Raw genomic sequence first — 13,233 nt, forward strand, 5'->3', positions numbered from 1 at the left:
AATTTCGGAAATGATTTTAAAAAAATAAAAAATAAAAAAAAGTAAAAGAATGTAGAAAATTTAAAAAAAAATTTAAAAGTAAAATAAGGTTGGAATTAAAAAATAAATATAAAGGTATCTGAAAATTTAAAAAATTTAAAGTAATTGAAAGTAGCATTTTTAAAAGAAAAAGAAAAGATAGTGGTTTGTTTTTTAAAGAAAAGTTAAATAAAGTGAGATTCTCTTTTAAAAAAATAAAAAGTGGGATTTTAAATAAGATAAAGTAATTAAAGTTGGAATTTTAAAAATAAAAGTAAATAAAGGTGGGATTTCTTTTTCTAAAAAATAAAAGCAATTTGTAAGTGGGATTTCTTTTAATTAAAAAATAATAAAATAATAAAAAACAAATCTGAAAATTTCGAAAATTTTGCTATAAATAGAAGAGAAAATTTAGGAAGAAGGGGTGGGAAAAAAAGAGGAAAAACTAGATAGAGAGAAGAAAAAAAGAGGGGGCGGAATGAGAATTATACACCTGATATACATTCTGGATACACTGAATATACAGGGGCAGAATTCATTTTGGAGAGTTTTGAAGTTGAAAAAGAATAGTTACTGCTTCATTGCCTCGCTTAAGATCTGAAATAGTCAGAACCTTCCTGCCTTTTACTTCTTCTCTATACTTGGAGTCGTTTATAGTCTCCTGGGTTTTCTGCTATTCCTACTGTACTGGTTTGCGGTGTTGCTGAATCTGCTGTTGCTGTGTTATTACTGCTGCTGACTTCTCCTTCTTTTGTTCTTATACTGCTGTTTCCAGGTACACATTTGTACAATCTCGTCTTGAAGCAAAAATGAAATATTAATCAAGCTTTGTTCCTGTTGAATTCCTCCTGTTTAGATTTGTGGTTGAATATAATTTTCTTTTCTTTGTATAAAAATGTAGTTGATTGATTAAATTAGTAACGATGTCACATATGTATAACTTCTTCATCTAATAATGTTTTTTTAAATTAATCAAAGAATAGTTAATCTATTTTGATATTATGGTGTGTCAATCTCACGTTTTAGTATTATTGAATAATAGAATATAGAATGAAAGCAGTTTTTCTTTGTACAAACTCGGTCGCAATTTTCCATTCGCATTAGCCGTAAACTAATAATTAATAAGTTACGTTTTTAGCATGTAATTAATTAAGAGATTTTCTTTTATTTTAGAGACGAACTTAATAGGAAAATATAGTCATTGTAGGTTTATCCTTTTAAATAAAAATGAGACGAGCCTCGACAAACAAAAATGCACAAGCTGCGGGGCCCTCTAAATGTATATATTAAAATACTTAGAATTCGGGACAGGCCGTTTAGCGAATTTTACGGCCTTCCCAAAATAACAATACGCTAGTTGCTTTAGGCGCACCTTTAATAATTTAACCTTCTTAAACACGGGTGCACATTGATGTGACCTAAATCCAAATCTCAATAGAGTCAAAATGTGTCGACGACCACGGGTACATTGATTGTAACGCGGTTCGGGATATATTTTCACAACGTTGCAATTCCTTGTAGAAAATAATAATAACAATTATGAAAGCGGTAAAAAGTTAAAATTTACACATAAGTTCATATTTGTATAAATTCAAGAAGAATATAACAGTTGAGCGACCGTGCTAGAACCACGGAATTCGGGAATGCCTAACACCTTCTCTCGGGTTAACAGAATTCCTTATCCGGATTTCTGGTACGCAGACTGTAATATGGAGTCATTCTTTTCCTCGATTCGGGATTAAAATTGGTGACTTGGGACACCCTAAAACTCCCAAGTGGCGACTCTGAAATAAACAAACCAATCCCGTTTCGATTGTCCTTTAATTGGAAAAAACTCCCTTGTACCCTCTCGGGTACGGAAAAAGGAGGTGTGACAATAGGACCACAATAACATTCTTTAAACATAATAGTCGAAATTCCACAAATCTGATGCTCTCATTGCATCTCATGACCTACATAGGTCTTGCTCTAGTTTTTACAACACCGATACGACTGAAGAGATGTGCCAAAATTCATAATCAACTGTTGAATCAACAATTAATTGGATCTATACTCCTGACAAGTTCCATTACCTTGTCTCAAACCAAAGAATTATCTTTGCTCTATAATATACTTCATATAATCAGTTTGCACTGACCCCAAATCTAGTAACCTCGTCTCACCCAGTACGAACTGCTCAGGCAATAAGTCACCTCAGACATAACAAAAAATCCCACAAGACGCCATAATGTGCCAGTGGGCTACCAATTTGAACGCGATACAAAAGGAAGGCGAACTCTGGGAGGAACTACTCAACTCGCACACTAACATGGACTTCCTCAGAAAACAGGGAAACAGAACACATAAAAGCAAATATGGGCACTGAACTGAACATCACACTGTTGCGGCGCGCAACCCGATCCAAATAAAATACCCATGGCGGCGTGCCACCCGATCCACATATAGAACTCACATAAGGAGATACACATCGAGCTGAATAGCTCACCACATCCAAATACCGAATATCGGTCATAAACACACTAAGGTGCATAATACCATTCCCAAGGAAACATATAGCGTTATAGGCTACAACTCAAGCACAACTGAGGTGCGATACATGATCTAAGTCTCAAGAGCCATCATGCTCATATAACATCACCGCTGAGCGGAACCTCAACACATAAGGAATTTACCAAGCCGTCTCACAACTCATACATCGCAATATATCTTTACATGAATTATCTGACCACGAAATAAGACCACGACTATCCTTCCATAAAGAGCGCATTGCTGAAATAAACACAACTGGCCTGACGGAAGGCTCACTTCCACATTTAAATCTATCCCCCGACCTCAAGTCGATCCTGATAGTGCCAAGCTAGGCCAATAATATTTCACAGGTCTATAACCCAATAAGCAGAGTGCCCTCCAGGCATAAATTCTCAAATGGATGATATTACCAAAATCCTCATACTTGGTTTAAATTTCTAATTAATCAAGTGACTACATGTCACACTTATACAATCTTCCTGTGGGACAAGCTCCCGCCATCTTCCGAAATAATTAACGGGTTCGCACATTCAAACCACCGGCTGCACTAACGCTGAAAAGTGATCAAGAATCCCTAACCAGGATGCAAAGCCTTTCTAACATAACACCGGTCTCAGGTGATACTGACAACAATACCCATCTTACTCAAAACACTGGAACTCCTTTCCTGCTTATCCGAGCTTATGACCTCACAGTCATTGACCAAACTGCGATCTTGGTCCTTACTTCAAATTCCATACCACTCACTGCACCTCACGTGCGGATATACGATAGACATGATTTCCATCACAACTCTGGAACCGCCGATAGGCTAATATTTCATCACATAAGACTTTCCATTTAACTTACTTCGGGAGAACTATAGCAACATACAAGCGAATTCTCATAACCGTCGAATATGCCAATATCTAAGTAGTGGTCCAAGCCACCATAACCCTTCCGGGATTTGCCTCCACATAAAAAGCCATAACAGAAGAATGCTTCTGAACAAAATCAATTACGGTGGCCGACAAGCCTCACACGTACCGCCACAAATCACTTGCATAACTTGCTCATACTGAAGGAACTGATCACTAACACCAATATGCCAATTCAACTATGGCTAATCAACCTTACTCCTTCCAATTTACCCTTAATTGCCTTGGAAATAATACTTCTCCATTCAACACATAACATACTCCATCTGCACTCCTCCGGAGTGACTTTGAATCACGAGACCATGCTGTCTCAAATCCCACGAACCATTTCATATCTCCCAAATGCTACACCACAAGTCAAAATATTATAGAACATTTTGGGCACCTTCTCATAAGCTGCTACAAAGCTTGATTCTTATCTGTATCTATAATGTCGACATCATTAGGCACCACACTTTGCCCTTTGAATTCATGAGGACCGTTACTGAGAGCCACCCGCTCCGACTTGGCCCCGAATGCAACCACTCCACTGAATTTTATAACATATGAATACCCTCTCTATGAATCACCCAGCGGGATCACTTCCCTCGAAGCCTGCACCTATAAGAGGCATAAATCATGAATCTTCCCTCAAGTCTGAACATGAGCCAATAAGGCTAACCATAACATGCATTCAACAATTCATTTACTCAAATTACCACTCATGGTCCTTTTCCGTAGCCGCAATAACCCATCAATACACTAATAACCAGAATTCACGCAGGTAATTAACCATGCAACCCAATCGTAAGCGGTGGGACTCTCCCACTTAGCTCAAAGCCACTATTACACGACTTTCGAACACATTAGAACCATTCTCTCAAGTCATTTACTCTTATTCAAAATGCAATTCACCTGATCCAAGGAACATAACCACACGTGCCTCATTAGCACTCTGACACCGCAGGGTATGACCTCATTCCAGTACAACCAAACATCTTCCTGCTCCATGCACCGAGCATTCTTTACCAACGACAGCTTAAGACATACTGTGATTCTCACACATCAATAAAGCACCATGTAGCCTTTGTCCAAGTTTTCCCTCACTCGTGCCATCTTCGGACCAATTTCCGTAACCAGAGCTGATTCGCCAGCATGCCTCGAACCGGAACCAACATAGCACATGACCGCACAATTATCTAATCAATAGCAAACTCCCCAACTTGGCTTGAAGCCATAGATCACAACACATATACACTATTGCTGCCGTAAAACCATGGTGAGATTAAACTCACTCATTCATTCACTCACACAATAGTTAAGCCCACTATTAGGCGACAATTTTTTATTTTTTTTACTAAGTCCCAAATTTTTCAAAAATTTCGGCAGAGTTTCCTTTGTAATTGTGTCTATCCACCTGCCAGAGAATCACCAAAACCATCCTAACAACACATCCATAACTTGACAAAGCATCACAATGAAAAATCAAACACTTAATAGTCCACCTATCATCCAACAGGTCTCCATCGTCACTTCCAAGTCATATAGATATATCTCGCAGTTGTAACATACTCATCACGTAGCTATCCATCCATCATTCCCACTAATAGGGACAATACCGAACATATAAATTCAAAACACTTGCTCACATAATCAGCACCCCGGTGCTCAAGCCATAGGCAATGATCCGGCCTCAAGTCCTCCCGACTGACCTAACATCAAACTCACAGAGATTACACCTCGCCCATCGATCGGGGAATTACAAGCCATCAAGGCACATCTTATACTGAGCATTCGTTCGCGCATACGAATATGTGGAAAGAACTGTAGAAGTTACTTTTTCAAGCTGAATCAAGGAGGCACGATTAAGAATTCAAGAATATGAAGTTTTTCCTAAAGGTTCTGCAGCCTCCCGAGGATAAGTACAGACGTCTCCGTACCGATCCGCGAGACTCTACTAAACCAGCTCATGACTCGCGAGACCTAGTAACTTAGGCTCTGATACCAACTTGTCACGACCCAAAATCCCAACCCGGTCGTGATGGCGCCTCTCATGAGGACAAGGCCAGCCAATCAACAAAATAGTACATCTCTTTATAATTACTTAGCAGGAATAAGTCTAAATCAAGGGCAATATAATTTTAAATGCGAAATAAATGTGATAGAACAAGGAAAACCATCCCAACTCAGCCCGAAATCGGGGTGTCACAAGTCATGAGCTACTACAGAGTTTACTAATATTTTACAAAGTCTGGAATTATAATAAATAACAAAGATAAGGGAGAAAATGGGGCTGCGGACGTCAACAGCTACCTCGTTACTCCTAGTCACCGCCTGGCCTGGAAAGAATCAGCGCTCAAGAGCGAACTCAGCTCTGCCTGTATCTGCACATATGGTGTAGGGAGTAATGTGAGTACTCCGACCTAGTGAGTAATAAAAATAAATAACGACTGAAAACATGAAATCTCATAACGGCACAATATAGCGCTATCCCAAGCAGTAAAATCAGTTATACAATAAAACAGTGAGTATCAGATAATTCTTCTTTTAAAACAGTAAAGACAAATAATTTCCACAGTAAGGATAAATCAAAAGCTTGCCCCTCGGGCTCAATATGTAAATCTCAGTATAGTATCAGCCCCTCGGGCTCACTCCCAACTCACCAACACACAACATCAGCCTCACGGGCTCACTCCCAACTCTCCAACACACAACATCAGCCACTCGGGCTCACTCCCAACTCACTACACACAAGCAACGGCCTCTCGGGCCCACTCCCAACTCACCTGGGTACCCTGCGCTCACTGGGGGTGTGTACAGACTCCGAAAGGTCTCCTACAGCCCAAGCGTCATATCAATAGGCCTGAAAGCCTTCACATATAACACTCGAGTCCTGAAAGCCTCCTCACATCACTCAACATATCCTCACGTATGGCCCTCGGCCTCAATCAGTCCAAAAAATAATCATAAGCCTCTTGGGCATTAGTAAAACAATAGTGCTCAGCTCAACAGCATTATAAATATCATTAAATCTCGAGTTGAGTATAAATGTAGCTGAGTTCACAAAATAATATAATTCAATTGGACTGAGTTCAAATAATATTTCAATTCGTGAGGAAAATAGTGATGGAAATTCACAAAAGATTTCAGATAAGTGGCACGAAACCTAAATATGGCAATATGCCCAATCATAGTGAAAAATAATAAATCTTTATCAATTACGCGGTAAAAATATCAACTGGGATGGACCAAGTCACAATCCTCAATAGTAAATGACCCCGCGCTCGTCATACAATGCGTGTCTCATCTCAACATAGCAGTATGTTGTGCAATCCGGGGTTTCAAACCCTCAGTGCATCATTTAAAATCATTACTCACCTCGATTATAATGAGTAATGATTTGATTAACTACGAGTTGTGAATCACTCTTGATTATAATCTGATTTATGCCAAGTTCCCATGCCAGTTCTAAACTTGCAATCATAGCCTCATATTCTGCCTCATTGTTAGTTATGGAATGACATTTAATAGCTTGCCGAATGATTTCACCCGTAGGTGGTACCAATACTACCCCCAAACCTGCTCCTCTCACATTAGATGAGCCATCAGTGAATAAAGTCCAAGTTCCTGGGTTAGCTCAATTGAACACCTGTAATTCTTTTTCTGCTTCTAACTGTATTCCCTGACTAAAATCAACCACGAAATCAGCTAATACTTGTGATTTTATAGCAGTTCTAGGTTGGTATGCAATTTTGTATTCACTTACCTCTATTGCCTACTTAGCTAACCTACCTGATAACTCATGCTTATGTAATATGTTACGTAAAGGGTAGGTAGTTACCACAACGATAGGATGACACTGAAAGTAATGTCTTAACTTTCTAGATGCCATGATTAATGCAAGTGCAAGTTTTTCTAACTGAGGATACCTCGTCTCTGCATCTAACAAAGATTTACTTACGTAATAGATAGGTGATTGTTTACCTTGCTCTTCTCGGACCAAAACAGCACTTACTGCCACCTCCGAAACAGCAAGGTAGAGGAGTAGCTTTTCCCCAGCCTTTGGTTTTGCCAACAAAGGTGGATTTGATAAGTACGTTTTCAAATTCCTAAGTGCTTGTTGACATTCCTCATTCCATTCAAAATGATCCTGCTTCTTAAGGGCTGAGAAGAATTTAAAACACTTCTCTGATGATTTAGAGATGAATCTTCCCAAGGCCGCAATTCTTCCTTTTAATCTTTGAACTTCTTTCTTGTTTGAAAGTATGTCAGGGATTTCCTCAATAGCTTTAATCTGTGCAAGATTTATTTCAATTCCACGGTTAGAAACAAGAAAACCCAAAAACTTGCATGATGCAACGCCAAATGCACATTTTTCGGGATTTAACTTCATATTAAATTTGCGCAAAATTGAAAATGTGTCAGATAAATGTGATATGTGATGTTTTGAGTACTGAGTTTTAACAAGCATATCATCAATATATACCTCCATTGTCTTTCCTAAATATTTCTGAAACATTTTGGTAACTAACCTCTGATACATTGCACCTGCATTCTTTAGACCAAAGGGCATTACTTTATAACAGTAAGTCCCCATGTCTGTTATGAATGAAGTATTTTCTTCATCTACCGGATCCATTTTAATCTGATTATAACATGAATATACATCTAAAAAACTTAACAATTTGTGACATGCAGTTGCATCAATCAATTGATCTATGTATGGTAGTGGAAAAGAATCTTTACGGTAGGCTTTGTTAAGATCTGTATAATCTACACAAACCCGTCACTTACTGTTTTTCTTTGGAACCACAACAGTATTGGCTAACCAGTCGGGATATTTTACCTCTCGAATGGAACCAATTTTTAGCAATTTTTGAACTTCTTCTTGAATCACCTGATTCTTGAAAGTTCCCAGCTTTCTTTTCTTTTGCTTCACAGGAGGATATGATGGATCTTCATTTAGTTTATAAGTCATTACCTCCGGTGGTATTCCTGTCATGTCGGAGTGGGACCAAGCAAAGAAGTTCATATTAGTTTTCAAAAATTCAATTAACTTACCTTTCATTCCTTGGTTAAGATTAGCCTCGATATAGACTTTTTTATCAGGCCATTGAGCGAATAACATGACAGGTTCTAATTCCCCTATCGTTGTTTTGATATCTTCATTCTCTTCTGGTTCTTGAATGGTATCTGGCCTTGAGTCTACATCTATTCGCCCTTGATCAGTTGAGGTTTGTGTTGTGATGTCCTCGACTACCTTCTGTGATTCCTATTTGCCTCCATTTATCGTGCTTGTATCTGCAATGGCGTTAATAGCCCTGGATGTATGTTGATCTCCGCGAATTTGACAGATTCCCCATGGTGATGGAAATTTGATAACTTGATGCAAGGTTGAAGGAACAACATCCATTTCATGGATCCATGGTCTCCCCAGAATCATGTTGTAAGCCATCTCCATGTCTACTACCTGAAACTTTGTATCTTTGATGACCCCTTCAGCAAAAGTGGTAAGTGTTACCTCTCATTTCGTGACGACACTGGAACTATCAAATCCAGATAGAGTATGCGCCTTTGGTATTACTCTATCTTCAGCTTGCATATCACGTAGCACTCTTAGCAAAATAATGTTAACGGAACTACTTGGATCAATCAAAACTCGTTTCACATTAGTATTATGCACAATTAAAGATATTATCAGTGCATCGTTATGAGGGATTAATACGTCCATCTGTATCTGCATCATTGAATGTAATATTGCCTTCTTCTAAAACATGCCGCACCCGTTTCCCTTGGGTAATAGTTACTTTGGAAGTTTTGTTAGCTGCAGTATATGACACACCATTGATGTCTTCACCCCCACTTATAACGTTAACAGTTCTTTTGGGAGAAGGTGGTTTTGGAGGCTCCTGCCTGTTCTTCATGTAAGCTTGCTTGCCTTTCTCACTGAACAACTCAGTAAGATATCCTTGTTTTAATAAATGATCAACTTCACTTTGTAAAAATCTGCAATCTGCTGTTTTATGCCCGTGATCATTATGGAACTCGCACCAATGGTCAGGGTTGCGCTTATTTGGATTCGATCTCATTTCCTTTGGCCATCAAACCTTATCTCCCATGCTTTTCAAAACAGCTACGAGCTCGGAGCTGTTGACGTTGAAGTTGTAACCTCCGAATCTCGCTTTTAAATTTCTATCATCATCCCGTGACTCATAGTTGTTTCGCTCTTTCCTAAATCTTTATGAAGAACCTGATTCTTTATGTCTTGATCTGTGATCGTGCCTTTGATTATCCTGTTTTAACTGCGAGTCTTTCCCCGCAGGTCCCATATAGGGCTCGTACCTATTTTTACCGGATCTTTTTTCGTTCTCTACACGTCTTGAACGTATACTTTCTTCTTTTTGAGATCGGGGAACAGTATCTTCCCCAATCCTCAACTTCGTACTATACCTGTTATAAACATCATTCCACATTGTAGCTGGGAATTCTCGAAGGCTTTCCTTGAGTCTCCTCGTAGCTTCCGAGCTTTTTTCATTCAAATTGCTTGTAAAAGCTATAGCTGCCCAGTTATCAGGTACACGTGGCAATATCATTCTTTCGCGTTGAAATCTGTCCACGAATTCTCTAAGTAATTCTGAATCTCCTTGCTTGATTTTGAAAATATCCTCCATTCTTTTTTCTACTTTTTGGGCTCCCGAGTGTGCTTTGATGAAAGAATCTGCAAGCTCAGCAAAAGAGTTTATAGAATTTTCAGGTAAAAGGGAATACCATGTTAGTGCTCCTTTGGTGAGTGTTTCACCAAATTTCTTGACTAATACCGATTCGATCTCCTGCTTAGTCAAATCATTGCCTTTTACGCCCATTGTGAATGTAGTCACGTGGTCTCGTTGGTCTGTTGTTCCATCATACTTTGGAATATCAGGTATTTTGAACTTTTTTGGAATTGGGAGTGGGGCAGCACTTGGCTTCCAGGGTTGTTGCAAATATCTGTCCATGTCTACCCCTTTGATTATGGGCGGCACCCCGCGTATCTACTTTATGCGTTCACTTTGCTCTTTGAGCTGTTTCTGCAAGGTTAGTACTAAATTTTGTAAATCAGAATTAATTACATTAACTGGTTCTCTCTTTTGCGGTTTACTGGGAGTTCCACCGCTGCCTGAGTTAACAAGCCCGGAACGAGGGTTTTCTATAGTGTTATTATTTGGAGAAGGTGTGGGTGTTGCAACAGGTAACCGATTAACAAGCGCATCAACAGCTTTGTTGACCTGAGCAGTAATTAATTTCTGCAAAGCTTCATCAACAGCTTTAGCATTTTCAAATTGAGCATACTCGTTTATTTGAGATCCATCAGGAGTACCCTCACGAGATTGCCGTGGAGAGTCCTGCGGAGTAGGAACTTGAATGTTAATATTTTGTGGGCCTCCCTGACTTTGTTGGTTCTCTTGGTTTCCTGGGGTGTTGTCATTGTTATTCGACATAATTGATGTAACAAGGAAGGTCAAGTGAAAAGAAAATAGATTATCAGATTCCCGGTAACTGAACCAATTTGTTTAACCAAAAAATAGAATTTCAGTCAAAGCTAGAATTTAGAAGAATGCGGGTTACTGATAATCAAAAGAATATGTAGAAGAAAGTAATTTGGAGTAACCAGAGTGTAATTAGGAGAAAAAAAAGTGAATCAAAGTATATTCCAATTGTGTCTTGTGTTTACAAATGACCAGATATCTCCCTTTTATAGGTATCTTGAAGATATGCATTTTCTCCAAATCATAATGAGGCTATTATGAATAATTAAAGACATTGAATGCTACGTTACACAATCATTGTAATCAATACAAATTCTCTAACGTATCTAGTATTTAATGTCTATCGAATTTTGTATCTGCGCTCTTTATTATGGTTAGATCCATTCCTTTTGATAAATGACTTAAATAGGTACGGGCGCTGAATCCTTCAAATGTCCTCCCGTGCCTCTTTCTTTGCCTTTGCTCGTTTTTATTGCTGCATGTGCCTCTTGACTAATTATAATTCTTTGACTATTTGACCAATCCACGTGTCTCAACATGTCACTTACATATATAAATGCAATTTTTCCCAATACACAATGCACGTCTATGATTACAAACATAGAAATCGTATGAGTAAACTTACTAGAAATTGAAATTCAACAGGAAGATAACTTACTGGACTGAAGAGGCTTTCAAATTGGAGCTGAAGTTGGGGAGAGTTATGGAAGAAGAGGAAGAAGAAAGCAGAGGCGCTGTCAACAACAGAGAAAAGAAAGAGACCGTATGTTTTTAGGTTTTTCACTGAGGGGTAATTTTGGGAATAAAAAAATTATAAGGGATAATAAAGTAATATCCTTGGTCAAACCAATATGGCTTTTAAGCCAATTTAAAAAAATTGGGTTTACCCAACTTGTTGGTTTTGGCTTTTTTAAGCAGATTTTAACTTTTTAAGCCCTTTTTTTTAGTTGTCAAACACTTCTAAAAGTTAAAAAGTGCTTAAAAGCTGGTTTGACTAGCTTTTAAGCCCATCCAAACAGGCTCGAAGTATTATTTATTAGTCAGCTATCATATTGAGAGAGATATGATCGAGATTTTTTTATATCATACCACCGGCTAAAAACATCAACACCATATATGGAGATAAAATTCATACTTTTAGTTGAACTCAAACCTAAAATTTCTTAACTGTCACGACACCTTAGCCCAATTCTTTAAACAATGTATTATTGGCAATTTGACATCTTAAATATTTTTTAATTTAGTTAATTATGTGCTCCGAACGGCCAAACTAGTGCAGTTCAAATTTGCATAGGTCAAGATGTGCAATAAGTCAAAAGGGTAATATATCTCGAACTACTAATGTTTCCTTGATTTTCCATTTCATAATGTCTGCTTCTACAGAAATCGTAGCCTATGGAGAGATATCCTTAAATCAACGAGGCTCATATTCAAAGCTAATTCTGGCCATTTTATTGCACTTTCAATCCTCTTCCTCTTCCTTAGAGGTGGCAAACGGGAGGGTCGGGTCGAATATGGGACGGGTCAAATGGGTTACGAAAAAACGGATAAATTATTATAACGATACGACTGGTCATTTTGAGCTTTTGCACTTCGCTCGCCAGTTCTCGGGTATGACTAGCCTAGTGTGATGTATTATGTCTTATGTAAATCGTCGGTTTTGGTTTTCAGGGTAATCGGAATGGATTTGGAAGAACAGTTCTCAGTTTGAAGCTTAAAATTTGAAAGGTTTGACCAAGTTTTGACTTTTTAGTATTCGATCTCAGATTTGGATTTTTATGATTTGATTAGCTCCGTTAGGTGATTTTGGACTTGGGAGCGCGTCCGGAATGTATTCTGGATGTCCGTGGTAGATTTAGGCTTGAATTGGTGAAATTGGAATTTTGGCATTTTACGATTAGTAGCGGAGATTATGATATAGGGATCGGAATGGAATTCCGGAAATTGGAGTAGGTTTGTTATGCCATTTGGGACGTGGGTGCAAAATTTCAGGTCATTTGGGCAAGGTTTGATAGACCTTTTGATCGAAATCGGAATTCGAAAGTTTTTGGAGTTCTTAGGTTTGAATTCGTGGTTAATTTGATGTTTTGATGTTGTTTTGAGGGTTCCGAAGGTTGGAACAAGTTTGAATGATGATATGGGATATGTTGGCATGTTTGGTTGAGGTCCCGAGGGCCTCGGGTGAGTTTCGGGTGGTTAATGGACCAATTCTTGGTTTGGAAAGTTGCAGATTTTGCTGGTTTTTGTTGCAAAAGAATTTGTTC

The sequence above is a fragment of the Nicotiana tabacum genome, chromosome 20 (genome assembly GCF_000715075.1).
Source record: "Nicotiana tabacum cultivar K326 chromosome 20, ASM71507v2, whole genome shotgun sequence".
Taxonomy (NCBI): Eukaryota; Viridiplantae; Streptophyta; class Magnoliopsida; order Solanales; family Solanaceae; genus Nicotiana; species Nicotiana tabacum.